We start from the raw sequence: 16,699 nt of genomic DNA on the forward strand, positions 1-16,699 counted from the left end.
ACAAAAAACTGTCCAGCTGTAAGATAAAAAAATATTACTGCAATTATTTATACTGGAGTTACACCCAACTCAGAATCACAGCCTGTCCAAGAGCTTAATCTAAGAAAAATCAACAGTATGAGGAAGCTAGAAATAAAACAACCAAATATAAGCAAAGCACTTGGGATGGTGGGATCATCTGTCTTCCTACTGATGTGCAATCAGTTTTCCTGACTCTGTCAAAACAAAGAGAAGCTCAGTGTAGCCATTTCTACTGATATGTTCAAACAAGAATGGAAACAGTTTGTAAAGTTCATCTTTCGAATACATTTCAGTTTATTCAGGCAAGAATTGGGTTTTTTCAACTTGCAATTCAAGTTTGGCTGTCTGTTTCCTGCAGGAGTTACTTTTTCAGTAGTCAACTGTTTTACCACGTGGAATCCAATACGATTGTTCCCTACCTAAGTACGTACATTCAGCTTTGTTTCTTTGGTGCTTTTTGGGTTATGCAGATCCAATGTCTTGCATTACACAGCAAATGCAACTCTTTTGAAATTGATCTTTACGCTTCCTTCTTTTTGGTAAAGCTCCATCAGTTGAAGATCTACAGTCAGTCTGGAATAAGAAATTTACCTCTCTGGAACACTAAATTTAATGATAGCATATATGCATACCAAGAGCATTCAGGTGAAAGAGCTATTATTTGGCTTAGACTCGCTCTTATGCAGCGTCTAAGTCAGCTCAATTTTCATGGACTACTGCCAAGATAGATTGAGACGGGGCATGAAACAGAGCTAGAATCCTCCCTTCTTGCTACCACTGCCACCAACATAGAGTGCCCCAGTCTACAGCTTGGAGAGCAGCATTAGGACCTGCTTGGTTCGAGACTAATTCCAAACCGTCAGCAAAACAAGTTTTGAAATGGAATCTGAAAGAACCACAGAGCCGAGTAGAACAAGTGAAACCACATCTATACCACAATCAGTACAGTGACCTGACTGCAGCATGTATAGACAGATCTGAGTTACCCTTGTTATGTTTACACTAGCATTTTTGCTCGGATCATAAGCATATTTTCAAAGCTATTCGCCCAGCCATTCAGACTAATCACTCTGCTTTGGTTCACACCATGGAGCAATCTTGGGGCATCCTCTTGGATGAAAGAAAATTGGACTATGTGCTCCAGATGGACACCTAATATACTCTAACCACTAATGGGAATTCAGTCCACAGGACCAGACAAAAGCTAATCTGAAGTACTCCCACACATATAAAAACATCAATGTTCGAGGTCAGTGATTCCTCAGCACCAACTTTTCCCTCTGCAGATCCACTCCAATAGAGCTGCACTAGCTGTAGACACTGCCACTGGGTACAGGCAACAGTGAATCCTCAGCCTCAAAGGCTGGAGGGTCATCTGCCAACCCACCAGAAGGCTAAGGAGGTTATGGGACAGCTAAACTCTGTGCTACTGCTGCTTCACCAGCATCAGAGTACAGCAGTTTAAAACTATTGTGAAGTTATGGCATAATTTGAACTAACACCTCAAACTGGCATTTCCACCAGAGAAGTTGTGTTCCCTGACTCCTACCTTCTTTCCCTTGGGCCAACATAAACATTTCCTTGGCTGCACAGTCAATTAAACTGGGGAATGGAGCCACAATAATAATGACAGTAGGTATAAAGAAACAGTTAGTTTTAACTCAGTTATTTTCCTGATCCGATTTACTACAGCGCTGCACAAGCGATTTTACCAGCACTCCTGCAGGGTGGCATATGGACAAGGATAAGCTGCCACAGCAAACGGTACTGCTTCTTTTGGTGTCAGTGCTAGCTGCAACACTTGTGACATGATGGACTTGGATGTAACTCCTTTTGGGTGCAGTTACACCTCTGAATAAGGACAAGTCTATTCAAAAGCAATGCAAAGCTGTCAGATGAGCTAAAAACCTGTAAATGCTAAAGCGGTCTGAATGGCAAGATTACAGTCTAAAATGTAATACAGCAGCAGTGTCTATGGTGGATTACTTACAATAAAGAATCAAATCTGAACTAATTGCAAGACATTCATTTTGGGTAAACTCAGCACAGTTTCCAATGTGGAACATTACTAGTATATGCTAGGAAAATATCAACATTTAGAAAATACTGATTATAACAGTTACTTTAAAACTTACTCCATTCCAGGTTCTGCCTAATGAATTGAGTACTGACTGCATGCACTGTGATATGGTGTTCATTGTCTGATGGGAATATCAAATGAACTTCTGACTTTACAGCAGTAGTATAGAAACTATTAGTTCTGCTTTACTTTTAATAAAATACGTCCAAAGTTTTAAATCAGTGGCCCTTTATATCTTCTGAATACTATAAGAAAAAGCAGCTGAGAAAGACAAGCAACCTACAGAAAGACAGCAGAAAGAAAGACAGCAACTTACAAAGATTGCATTTGTATAAAGGCTTCTTTTTATTATTTATGTTCTCAATGTTCTATGTTCTCAGTTTCTGAAGGAGACTTACAAAAGCTCATCCCCATCAAATGCTAAGATGGTCTTAATACATAAACTTGGAATTAATGTCGGAGATATAGCTGAACCCTTGGGCACATTTTTCTAAATCAATACTAAGCAGACTTCTCCTACTCCCTTTTGACATAAATATCCTATTGATAGCTGTCCACCTGGTTCCAAGGTTTTAGTATATGCCATTTTACTGTTTCAGTACAGCAAACAAGCCGAGGCAGGCATCCAGGCAGTGTCTTCTTCCTACCAACCAAAAGCAAACTGGTATATTGTACAAGCCCAAAGCCATCACATGAAACGGTCACAGACTCATCCTGCTACAAAAACAGCCCTGTATTTGTTCTTTGGATTCTGATTTGCTTGCCAACTTAAGGTTCACTACAGAAAACCAAAATAACCCTTCTGTATCGGCCAGGACATTTTTTTTTTTTTTTTTTTAAGAATTCTCTAACATGACATTGTTTATATGTTTTAGTCTGTAACACAATACAATGCTGCTGTATTATTTTCACTGGACTAATAAGCAATATCCCAGAAGTGGCTAAAGGCTCAGATATGCCTTTCTAATACAATCACTCTCAATGATACATACATGGAAAAAACAGTGAGGCTGTCTAAATGGTCAAATTGATAATAAAGCCCAGCAGAACAGCCCACACAGGACTGGACAGCAAAATCTTTGTGATTTCTACTCTTCACTGCTAGCCAGAAAAATCTTAGAAAGACCAGCTGCCCCTCACTACTACACAACCCTGTGTGAGAACATGTTTTGAAACATCAGTTTTCTTTGCTCTTGGAGTGCATGCTATACACTGCTTCACGCTTTGCAACTGTTTACCATCAGAAACATTTTCACATGTTGAATTGTTTCTAACAATTGGCACATAATAAAACAAATGAAATTGGTTCCTATTCCAGATATGTAAGGACCTTGGATGATTTTAACAGCTACAGAGTTTTGTTCTTCTCGGTCTCAAGTATATTCCAATTCTCCATTTCTTGAAGGCTGATACCGTACCAAACTTCCCCTCTATAGCAAGAAAACGTGTTCCTTGTTACGGCTCTTTCCAGCTGCTGTCTGAGCTGGACGTAAAAGGACTAAAAGGACTTTCAAATAACTAGATTTGAAAGACAGCTCTTTTTTTGAGATACTACTCTGTGGCTACAAGAAATGAAGTTCAGTTTGAGCTTTAACTCTTCTATTATTTCGGCTGCTCAGATTCTGTGCTCAGAAAATTATCTTTCTGTTTTTTCTCATTTACCAGGGCCACAATATTGAACCAAGCCAAATACATTTCAGCAGAATTGTATCAGTCGCAAAAGACTGCAGTATTTCTGATGGGGCAATCCAACCTTTCCCCTCCCGGGCCTCCAGAATAGAAATCTATAGTAAAATCTTCAGCCTTATGCAAGTTCCCTGGCTCACCCAATTCCGCATCTAGACAGATGTCTTCTATAGGCTATCCAATTCACAGAATTATTTCTCAGGTTGAGTTTTAGGGAGGGTTTTTTGTTGATGTTATTCAAATCCTGGTTGCCAAATTTGCTAAAAGAAATGAAAGAGTTCTGCACTTTCAAGCCAGCAGTCATGCTAGTTATTTTTGAGAATGCCACTTCACATAAGTAGTACTGCAAATAAAGTTTCTATATGCTACTGCTTCAGATCTTTCTTTCAACCTTTTGGTGACTTTTTCAAGAGGTTTGTTTACCATCAAATGAGAATTCTACACACAGCATTTATATATTCGCTCCCTAGAAAGTAGCTTCTACACCAAACATTGATTTTCCCTTTTGACTTAGATGATCTGTTTTTAAGGTTTCACAATCTGCTTCAGCAAGGTGAAGAAATTCAGCATCACATATCTCAGATGCCCTGCTGTGCATTTCCAGAGTCCTGTTTCCCTGCACATAGCGGGAGTCAAAGTGCAAGGAGTGAGTGAGCTTCTTTGCTTACAGCTCCAGGCCTCTTTCCAACTAGCACTTTCAAGTCTGAGCGCTCTCTCAGGGGAACACTATGAACACCGTTCGTATCATTCTGTATTTCTGCTGTCTTTCTGCCATCCACAACAGTTGCAATTAAATCAGCTCACTGTTTGAGTTTGTGCTACGAGCAGTGTTTGTTATCAGATCCTCAGAAACCGTAGGGAAGGCTGAAACCCACACTTTTATTAGCTAGGTTTCAGCTATGATAAAAAGCTGTGTCTTTAATTGTTCCTTTATTTCGACTAATGGAAGATAGTTATCACACTCACCACCTCCTACAGGAGGAGAAATTTATAACTATTATGCAGTTGTTTGGACAAATATACTATAATGTTACATGTTTTCATAAATGGGCACAATGAGCTCATTTTAAAGGACTCTGGTAGCTTGTAACAGCGTACTAAAAATGCAAATGAGAGTTGAGAGGTTTTGGGGGGGTGAGGGAAGGGTTGTTTTGCAACTTCTGTAACTTCGCTGGCTCCTATAGATATCTTCTCTATTTACAATGCCAAAAGGAGATCAAAATCAGGTCAAATATGCAATAATGGAAATACCTAGTTATAGTAAAGATGTAACAGATGCAAAGTATGAACTAACAGTCTAAGAACTCAATCCAAAATGCTGCATAAAAAACACTTTTGCATACAAGACATTTATCAAGAAAATCTAAAAGATAGCATGAGTAAAAATGCATTTGGTGAACGACATTTTGTTGATTAAAAATGTATGACTCTTTTAGTTCCTGTCCAAAGGAATTAACTATGGAATCAAACTCTATAGGATTTCCTATGTTGCCAGAAAAATATGATTATAAATGCCCAAACCTGCTTAGTTAGTTTGAGGGATCAAGCACTCCCTATGACCAAAGTTTAGCAAGTAATGCTTTCTCCAGGAGAAAAGATGAAGGTCTAAAAGAAAGGAGAGACAAAAAGCAAAGACGGCAAGACAAATTACTGTACATTTTACAGCTATGCACTGGAGCATATTCTATAGTGTCTTCCAATGGCGGTACAATTTAAACAGCTTATACCGCTTATTCTCTTCTCTATGTCCATCCCTTAGCTGTGACTGTCTGGCCATGTGTGTGGCCACGTAATATATTGGAGCAGGGAACTGATCCTTGATCAAATGTATCCTCCACCCCGCAAAAAATTCATTAGTTTCGTAAGCCAGTTCATTGCCCAGTACCACAAACATCTGTGCAGCCGCAGAGGGGATGGTTACTAAAGCAGGAACAAGAGAGAGAGGCCTGGAGTAGGACACAAGAACTGCTTATGCTGACACTGCTGGAAGAAATGCTCAAACGACATCCATGAGCACACACAGAAGTGAGAAAACTACCTTCTTCACAGAACATCGTCAATACATTTTAATCAGTAACAATGAAATAGTGTAAACATTCATTTTACATAATCAGAAAGTTGACTTAATTTACTCTGTGTGTGGATAAAAATGCAGTATCAACAGTAATTTACTGCAAATTCTGCTCTTTTTTCATCTGGTTCATTGAACTAAGTGCAACCCATCTGTTACCACGCAGGACAGAAAAACAGTCAAATAGGAAAAAAAAATCTTATTTAATACAAATCCAAAATTATTTGCTTAGGTAACTAATGATTTGGAGTATATAAGCAATTGAACACCATAGAAGGTTTTGCAGAGTATTACAAACTTTCAGGAAGGTTTATAGAAGCCTATATCCAAGACAATTAGAAATACAAAATGGGTTTATTAAGTCTGATGTTGAAACTAGTTGCCTCAGAATAAGGCACATGCATGTAATAAATTAACATAGCCTAATAAAATATTCTAATAGTTGGACATTGCATGGGAGACGGCAAACAATTCTGGAATGGATACTCAGAAGTAGTGTCCCACGAAAGGATAAATGTTGAAACAATTAGAACAGATTTCCTTCATTCAGGGGAAGTATGTTACAGGATTGCTTTTTCTCTCATAGACAGTTTCTTGTATTTCCACCACACAATAATCAGAGAGTGAGTATCTCACCGCTGTAAGACTGTCACTCTGCCAGAACACCTTCTAGCAAAGAATAACTTGCTGCTACGTGGCATTTTTCAGTATCAGGCACTACTGCCATGACAAAAGCTGCACTTTCAGGCGACAAATGAGTGGAAGGTTTTTTTTCCAAACGACATACAAATGGTTACTTTTCAGATTAGTTTCCACAGCGATCTTGGCCTAAAACATCCATGTCCTCCAAGCTCTGATGTGACTGTCATGCACTTCAGTGTAATAAAAGTAGCATTATTATAGCTAAACAAGCAAATGATATCTCACTCCAATGCTATATTGTTTTTAGTTTAAAAAGATAATAAAATATGTTTGACAAAGAAAGAAGCAGAAAAGACATTAATTATGAAGTCACAACACTTTCCACAAGGGGAAAACATAGATTTATGAACAACGCATTTGAGCAGAAGTATTCATTTAAATAATTTTGGTGTCCATTGTGGGATTGTTTTCTAACTTATTTGTTTTATTGTCAAGGAAATTTCTGCTAGCAAGTTAGCAAGAGTAAAACCAAAGACCACAAAGTATGCTTCTCTTCCTAATGTTATGTGAATATGTCAAGAGGCCAGCACTGAATGTTTTACTTATTCCACATGTTTAGTTTTCATGCAAATCCAGAGAATGATGCAGAACTGACATGGCTCCTAACTTAAGTTCTGTGCAGCCCAAAAACTCATGCAACATGTGACTGAAAACCTGAAGCTCTTGGGTGATCTGGGTCTATCATATGCCTTAAACGAAATGCTGAAATACACTTGCTCCCTATCCAAATCCTCAGAACAATCACCATGTGAATCACCATTGCTTCTCTGCATGACATGCTACCATCTCTTCTTCAGCCACCACTGGCATCCGTTCCAGAGTTGTGTTTAGGTTACGGAAAACAAACCACCATAGAGGATCTCGTAAGTTAAATTCTCTCCAAGCAGGTACTTTATATATAATGATCTTTCTCAGTTTCTTCCTAGATATTGTGCCCTACCATGTATTGCCCTGAGCAGAAAACGCGGTTCAGAGAGCATGGCAGTATGGGGAGCTCTGCATATCATCATTGTTTTTAGACTCAGTAGCCTCAACTAAATATGATGAATGTGCTCTAATTCCATCCAGTTGTTTATCCCCCAAGAAGAGTCTGACTAGAGCAGCTAATTGTGGTTTCAAGATAGGAAATCCTGTCAAGGTTAGTGCAAAACAATATGGATGTTGACTTTAATTTCAATTAGCTAAGAATTTAGGGCTTTTACATAACAGACAGACATTACCAGAATCCATTTGGCTCTGGACAAGAAGGAAGAAAAATACAACTACCAGGAGAAGGCAGTTAGGGACCTTAAGAAAAATATTTCACTTCTCTAAGTCACTTTCCAAACATCTTTTTAGCTCCCAAATGCTCATGGTATAGGTCTATAGGGATAGTTTGTTTATTTACACCTGCACAAATCTCCACAGACAATCGAGTTATACCACACAAACTGATGCAAACATGAAGTGTAGTGGTCTCCACTGCACTGAGAAATAAGACCAAAAATTTGAAAGAGAGTATGGTGAGAATATGAAGAACAGTAGTTCCTCCCATATGATCTCCTTATGAATAAATGTAGAGACTTTGTGAAGGAACTTGAAAAGATATTTTAATCTTTATTCACATTAAGTATATTGGCCAATTCAAACACAGAATAAAGCTGACAGAAAGGATGAGATAAAGTAAGCTTTGAGGGACTGCAGGGATAGGTAGGTCGCCTTAAAACAATGAAAACCCAAACTAGGCTTATTAGATTTATTAGCGAAGTCTCCTCTTAGATATTATTTTAAGAAGTATTATTTTATAATTGCAAATTGTATAGAATTTTATAGTATTTCTAACCAAGCACTGTATGTTTCTTAGTCATTTATATCACTGAATTTCGTAACGGATCTTTTCCTTGATCTAATTCTAGATAACCACATTTTTTCTCTCTTGTCAGTATAGGTATTTAACTAGTGCTTACTCATGCCTCATTGAAAAAAAAGAGACATTTCAAAAAATAAACTCACAGATGTAAGAGATGCCCTCCTAGGCCAGACTGGTACTCTTGCCTCCAGCAGTGGCACCAGGAGATGCTGTCTAGGGAGAGCAGCTGAGCCAGCCCAGTCTGCTCCTCTCAGATGCTCCCAGGATCTTCCAGCATCCATAATTGCTTTTAGAGGGCATATCCCTGACTAGTCCTTTTAGTATCCATTTATGGAGCCAGAGCCCACGAGTTTGTCTTATTCCTTTTCAAACCTGCCAACACTGTTTCTCTCCACAGTCTCTTTGGGGGTGCATGTTCCAGAAGTTCACTACCTGCTACATGAAGAAGTACTTTCTTTTATTTGCTTTAACCACCAGTTTCAACAATTGCCCCCTAGTATTAGGCAACACATTAAGAAAACTATCTTCATGTTAAAAGTTCAGGCTATGCAAAATAGTGTGCATTTTGTACATAGTGTATATTTGTACTTCTATACTGTAGAATTAGACCACTAAAACTAAGTCTGTAAGAATGCTTCATTTTCAATTTTATCACATGGAACTATCTATATATTTTCACAGTAGCCTTCCACGCTTGACACAAAACTACCACCAGAAGAAGACCTGTTCTTATCCTGTGAAAGTCCTTTCTCCATAGAGGCCTGGAGGAAGCCCCCCACTAGGGACTTCCCCTTCACACAGGAGGGGACGTGGTTTCACTTGCAGAACTGCCCCTCCACTCCCCTCACCTCACAGAGCACCTCCTTGTGTCTGTCTAAAGAAAGAGGGTGGACACAGCTTGGTAAGCAGTGCCTACATAGGTGTAACACATCTTGTGTTTCCAGAAAAACAAAGAACATAGTGCTGGGGAAAAAAAAGAAAACAATAACCCAACATATAAATTATCATGCAACTATTGCTGCAAAAACCTATACGAATTCTTGCTGGCCTACAATTTCCACACAACAGAACTGATGTTTAATGATGCCACCTTAAAAGTTTTCCCTTTCGTCAAATCCTTACAACAACAGAAGAGAGAAATTAAATTATGCTACTGACTGCACTCAAATACTTTAGGTTAGCTTAGTATAGGCACCTCTCTCCAAAGGAGGAATTTTAAGAATGCGGATGAAGTACACTGGAGATATCCTGAATCCCCATCTTAAAACAAGTTAGATTATCATTATAAGGGTCAAAAATACAGCCTAATCATCTAAAATGTTGCTTCTAAAAAGTACACTGAAACAGTAAACCTCTGAAGAGAATCATACATTCATGCTAATTCTGTATTTCCACAGGCTTTTTCACGTAACTCACAATGCTGAAAGTATTTCATGGCAAGTTACATCCCATTGTGTTCTCTCAACTACATGATATCCCAAAAATATTCAAGGACAGAATCAAATCCATATTATACCAAATCATGCATAAACACTGAATTCAGAGGAATTAATTTAAGTCCTCGTGGGACTAATCAGACATCTTCATGATATCCAAATGTTACATTTTCCTTAACTAATATGGAGATGTTTCACAATCTAAGGAAACTGAAAAGAGAACAATAAATAATCCTTTCCAAATTCCATTTAAATTATTATTTATTCCATAACCACAATGCACATGGTACTGCACAAACAAAATAAAATAAACACAACTGCTTTCCCATCTTGTCAAAAAGCTTGTAATCACACTCTAGACAAAGAAATAACTAACAACCTCAAACAAAATGGGGAGGACCAAGGATTAGCTATATGAATTCACATAGCTATAAAACAAGTTACCCACATAGTTCATTGTTTTCACAGTAAAGAAAGCAAATACTACATTGCATTGAATCCAACCCCGATGTTCTTTAAAGCAAACATAACTTTATTCCATACATTTCTCAGAAATTTACAGTTTATTCTCGAGCAAAAAGTACAAAGAGAAGTTGTATACTATATAGAGAAGACAGTAGCTGTAAAATATCGCAAATATCATTTGGCACAGCTTACTGTCTTTTCCGTCAGTCCAGTCTCAACTGATAAATTATTCCTAGTTAATTCCCTGCAGAAGATCTGGGAGGAAAGCCCATTTATTTGGATTTTGTCAATGCAAGATCTTTCCACAGCAGAAAATCCGCTGTTCTCCAAAATTCTAGTAACCAGTACAACGGGGCAAATCTAATTAGGTATCATCCCTTGCTGGTATTACAACTGACAAAATCATTCTCAGAAATAATGTAATGTAGTGAGAACAGCCATGCAAGACTTATAAAAACAGATGTTACCATCACAAATAAAGAGGCAAAAATAGCTTGCTACTAGTGATACAGGGCACTATGGCATTACCTCCAAACACAAACATTGACTCTGCCCATCCTGATTCCATATCAGAAACAGCAGCTGTCATGCGTGCACTTTGCTGCATTTCTGATGAGTTGTCATGGGGAACTGAAGGTACCAAACATTACATTTTTCTAGCAACTGCACACAAGTCTTTCCAGGCCAGCTACTTAAAGGGTGTGCTAGGAAAGGGTGGTTGAAAAAGTGAGATGGAAGAAGAACTGGAGTCTGTGGACAAAAAGGACAATAAATGCAATAGTTTATATATGACCATTTCCTTCATTTTTTTCCCGTTTGACTTGTGCAATTCTATTTGTCAGATGTGTGCAGATGCTCAGACACTAATAAGAGAGTTTACCCTTCCAAAAAGTTTTGGAGAAGTTAGATAAAATGTTTCAGAATTTTTCATAGTGATCTCACATCCTATGCCCTAGATTCTTATGTATACTAGTTTCGGACAATACGATGTTGCTTCTGGGAGTCATAACCCAAAATAAATGATCCAGCTGTAATCAGAGCTACAGTGTCCTTTCTGCTGCTATACCATACTGTGCAAAATGTGAGCTTATTGCAGTCTGGGCTACACTTTGAAAGGTTAGATCTTCCTTCAGGTTTCTATTAACTTTACGATATCTGAATGGTATACTTTATTTGTAAGGGCCTCGGCCATTAAGCTTAACAATACTAATGTTCTACTCTAGTTTGATGCTTAATTCTTTGTAACCTACTACGGGTATATACATACATGTATGTATGGGAAGTTTTGCAGTCTAGGACAGATTCCTACAATAAATGAAAAATAAATATGACAGTATTTTATATATGGTACTCCAGTGGCATCTCTCCTCACGTTACATTCAATAAACACAGACCCAAGACCAGCCATTAGACTATCGACTTTAATTTAGACTCTCAGAAATTACCCGTCCTCATTACTATTGAGGCTTATGGTCAAGAGAGATTGATAAAACTATCTGTGTACAAAACTGCTGTAGATCATGTCTGCATATTAAGAGATCTGCAACAGTCATATTGCAAGTAGAATGCTTTATTTATTTATTTAATGGTGCGTTTCTTCTCCAGCTCTGTATAACAAGATGTCTTGATCCAACTGCTCATGCTGTGGTAAAGCACATGACAATACATTTGCCCTTCACTGTCCTACACACATTCCAAAATCTCTCATGCTGCACATAAGCAGAACTTGTCAAGACAATACGAACATTCAGTGCATTTCTAAATGATCTTCTCCTTGGCATATGTCCACTCAGATGAATTATCATTTGGGGATCAGATAAGATAATATTGCAGATCTTGGATGACTGTCAGCAGTGACTAAACTTCAGAATCTCAGAAGGCACTTTTACTAGTAACCTTTACAACTCTCACTGGAGTTGTAGTGGCAGATCACTTACATGAATGCTTTTCCCAGCAGAGAGGACTATGCATTTGTCATTTTCCGAAAATTCAACTGTTTCCTTCAAACAGCCCTGTCCTTTGATGTACGAATACCAAACTGTTTAGCTACTAATTAATTCAATCAGTGGAATGAAAGTATTTCTTACCACGGCTGGGTGATGCACAGAAGGTTGAAGGACTGACAAGACTAAGGATCAGAATTCTATGTGACACTGAAGGAGCCACACACGTGATCAAAGGTGACGTGGTAACCGTAAAGGTGTCATGAAGGTGGGCACTTCTAGATACATGAAAACTTGTACCTACATGACTCCAAGAATTTTTATACACTTTTTAATAATTCCAGCACCACATAAAATGATTTTAATGTCTTATTATGTGAAAAGTTAATGTGAATACATCAAGTTCTGCTTTAAAGTCACAAATATATGTAAAAAAGGCATTGAAAACTGTCTTCTACATATTTGGCTATACAGCACTGATAGGTCACTACCTGCCTGGAATGTGCCAGAATTAAGGAAATCTCATAATGTTTAACATTTTGGAAAGACAGGGAAAAAAACTGAGGACAAAGGGTTGAGATACGGAACGACTCCTTCCCCCACCCTTGTGCATGTCAGCTCCGGAGCTCTTTCTCATCTATGTGTATGCACCATTCCCCAAGTCTGATCGCGGACTGTCTGTCAACACCTGCTGCTCTTGCAGAAAGAGGGAAAAAGAAAGGGCTACTAATTATTATGGAAGTCAAAATTGCCATGCCAGCAACAGTTACTATTGCTACTGCTTTGCTTCCCCTCCTCTCACTCCATTCTGATATTTTATTTCCATTGGCTTCCCTCTGTGTTAGTTTGAAGTTGATAAAACATTTTCAAAACGTCATTGGTGAAAAACCTGGAGGAAGAAGGGAAAAGAAGAAATGGCAGAAAATTGATTGTTCCAATATCAAAAAGGAACAGCAAACCCAAGACTAAACTGGTAGCTAAAACAATGCACTGTTTTTTAAGCTAGTGCTCTAATATTACCTATCTAAAAGCAAGATTCTCTAAAGGATTCTAGCCTGAGGTACATCACCCTACAAGTAGGGAAGAATTCTGGTTAGAAATAGGACAGCAAGCAAACCAGGAAAGGATGCCATGCTGGTTTTTGTCAGAATGATACCTCTACCATGATGGATAGATGTCGGAATTATACCTACAGAATGAATACAGATGAAGATGCTCAAAAGCTATATGCACAGAGCTGAGAGAACTTTCTAATCTTACAATCTCTACAACAGTTGAGGGAATGAGATTTGGCTTAGGCTCTTTTTTGTCTGCAGTCTTTCCTCTTCACTTCCCTCTCTCTTAAACATAAAGTCCACAGCAAAAAGAACAATAATCTGCCAAGGCACAAAAGAAGGAATTAAATCTTCATAGTGCCTTTCAATACATTTCATTTTGTAATGAATGCATGCCGCAACTTTTCTTGGTTACTTTTCAGTGAATGTTAGCTGAAAGGTAGAAGCAATGTGCATTTTCAAGCAAGCTAAAGGCCACATTGATTTAAGTAGATGTGGAGTTTTTTCCACAGTTACAAAGTTAATCTCTGTCCCATTTCTGGTCCCTACAAGAGGTATACTCCTAAAATCATTAGGCTTCATGTCTTTTGACTTAAGATACATGTTTTTTTTGTAATTGTCTCCTCCCAGAGGAGTTTTAGGCTACTGGACCCTTGTAGCCAATATACTTACCCAGGAGTTCTGTCTGTAACAGAACATTGTAACAGCCATCTGCAACCAGTGAATTGCAAATAGAAGACTCCTTTTTCAAAATATATTGTTGTTGCCAAAACATTCAGGAAACAAAAGCAAGTTTTCGAAAAGATTTTTCATTTGTTCTTCTCCTTTTATCTTACCTGCTTGTTCATACTAACCACCACTTATTAAGCCAATATATTCATATAGATAATACAGCTAATAGATGGCACAAATCTTAAAAATCAACTTCACATTCACTATCACCCTTATGTATCTTGTTAACTAGAGCCTTAAGCTAAGCAAAAATGCTAAAATTGTATAAAAATAGGTTGAAAATATAGGTAAATTACATGAATTTATTAAGAAATTTGAAACTGATTTTGATTTAAGCCAAAAGTGCATACAAGGCCAAAAGCAACTACATTTTTACACATCTTATCAAGTACATTTTTGCTGGGGTCAAGAACCTTGGTCAGATCATTTATGCACATTCTAGCCAACATATTGAGCTTCAAGATCAAAACTTCATCGCAGTAAAACCTCACAGACTGCCAGTCTTCATTCAAGTCTGAAGAATCACAGGTTGCATTTCAACATCAGTTAGACAGCAGATTACTTCAGGTAATCTTCATCACAACACATAGTAAAAGACTAAAAATATGTCATTCATCTAAAGAAGTCATTGCACCTTTCAAAACATATCATCATGGCTTCTTATGTCTCTACCGTTTTATTCCTGTCCCAATCTGCGTGTTAGAGCCCAGCAGGGCTCAGAAGAATTGCGTGTGGACTGGGGTACAGTCAAAGGGAATCAACCGCAGCGACGGATTTCTGCCTACAAGCAGAACGGACACCATGCCTATTTCTGTTTGACAATATAGTAAATTATAGGTGTCAATGAAAACAAGTTTGGGTTTTGTATAGGCCTTATGCCTGTTTTTACTGTCAATCTTAATGTTATTTAATGCCATTAAGTAACACAAACCAGAGCTCAAAACATTTTCCACACTGTGTAATCCAAATTCTAATCCAAGTAATCCCAGAGCCACTGTGTACTGAATCTGCACAGTGTCTACATAAACTTTTCATAGAATTTGTTTTCTTTCGAGGATAAACAAACTATCATCGGCCTGTTTCAATATATACAAGGTCTGTAAGTCACGATCCCTCCTCTAACATTCCACATCTCTGAAGCATCTGAATGCTTCCCAGTGCATTTGTTTGATTTTTAATTAGGAAACGTAATAAAGGGAACTGGGTTTGAAAGCTTTTAAAATAAATACATATTTATGCATTAATATATTTGGAACAGAGGGTGTTGCAGTGCGTCCAAGCCGTTCAGTCTCAAAGATTCATTGCACAGCCTTGGACTAAACTTTAGGAAACTTCTATCTCCTTCACAAGTAAGTTTTATTACTTTTGCTGAAATGAGGTGTTAAGCACCTGCATAACAATCAGCAGAAACTACATGCACTGCTATAATAAAGTGGTATGATATTCCCCCCCACATACCGATTTAGTTAGTTTAACACTGATGCAAGACTTGCATCAGGACTTTGAGACTCTACCATAAAAACAGTATCACAAATCTGAAGGCATAACCAGTATTTTAAAACAAAGAATTCTGTTCTGCTGCTTCGGAGAACTTTAATTTTAAAGATTACTTTATGAGACTAGCTTTCTCCAGCTGCCAGTAGCATTACACACTGCATGACATATACCTCAAACGCTTTTCTATATTTAAACATGCAAAGTTGGCAGAAGGCAAGAACCTGACGTTCCCTAAACTTGCTTTAAAGAGGCAAGAGGTCCGCACCGCCGCATGCTCTCCACGGGAGCGCGATTTCCCCAGCTTCTCAAAACGCGCTGAAGATTTGGGGTGGCGTCGTGAGTGCCCGTTTTAGCTCAGTAACGCCTGCAGGGACAGCGCTTCCAGAGAGTCACAGCCGCGCTAGCCGGACAGGGGCCCCGGGAGGGCACTCGCACCCCTCCAAAGCCCTCCAGCAGCAGCCGGCGCTGCCCCAGCAACAGCCGACGGGGAGCCGGTCCCCCTCGCCGCCCTTGAGTGCGCCTCTCTCCCGGCGCCCTGTGGCCGGCCCGAGCCCCCCCGGCCCGCAGAGCCGCCAGCCCGGGCTGGGGCAGAAGCCGGCGCAGGCAGCAGCCAAGGCCCCCGGGCTCCCTTCCCGCGAGCCGCCTGGCGCTGCGCAGCCCCCTCCGGGGCGCCGAGCTCCTCCGCTCCGCGCCCGGCCGGGCGAGAGCCCCGCACCGGCGCTGCGCGGCGCCCCCCGCCCCCCGGCCACGCGCGGCCCGCTCCCGCGGGGGCGAAGGCGGCGGAAGGGCGCCACTTACGGGGGCGGCACGGCTCCCGGCGGCGGCGGCGGGTGAGGCTGCGCGGAGGTGCGGCGGCGCCGGTGCGCTCTCAGCGGCGAGAGCCGGGGCGCTGCTCCTCGCAGGGAGCCCCCCATGAGCCTTCCCCCACGTGCGGGGCCGCCTCGCCTCGCCCCGCCCCGCCCCGCCCCGCCCCGCCCCTCCCCGCCTCTCGGTGCGGCCCGCCGCAGGGGTCCTCCTGCCCGCAGCGCCCGCCCCGCCGCCGAAGGGCCGGGCGTGCGCTCGCAGGGTTTTCCCGCCCTGCGCCGCGGCGGGGCGGGGCCCGGCAGCCCCTCGCGGCGCCGCGGCGCTAACGGTCGCGGTGCGGCCGTTACCCCCGGCCCGC

The 16,699-nt window shown here is 40.2% G+C and overlaps 1 protein-coding gene across 1 annotated transcript in view; it reads right to left on the reverse strand.

Annotated features, from left to right (window-relative positions):
- SLC7A2 (solute carrier family 7 member 2) overlaps positions 1-16,465 on the reverse strand; it is a 59,730-nt gene extending 43,265 nt beyond the window's left edge. Inside the window, exon 1 of the mRNA XM_064511092.1 lies at positions 16,336-16,465. The gene's annotated coding sequence lies outside the window, so the exon portion shown is untranslated. The remainder of the gene's footprint in view (positions 1-16,335) is intronic.
- Between the last annotated feature and the right edge of the window lie 234 nt (positions 16,466-16,699).

This window comes from Dromaius novaehollandiae, chromosome 4 (genome assembly GCF_036370855.1).
Source record: "Dromaius novaehollandiae isolate bDroNov1 chromosome 4, bDroNov1.hap1, whole genome shotgun sequence".
Lineage (NCBI taxonomy): Eukaryota > Metazoa > Chordata > Aves > Casuariiformes > Dromaiidae > Dromaius > Dromaius novaehollandiae.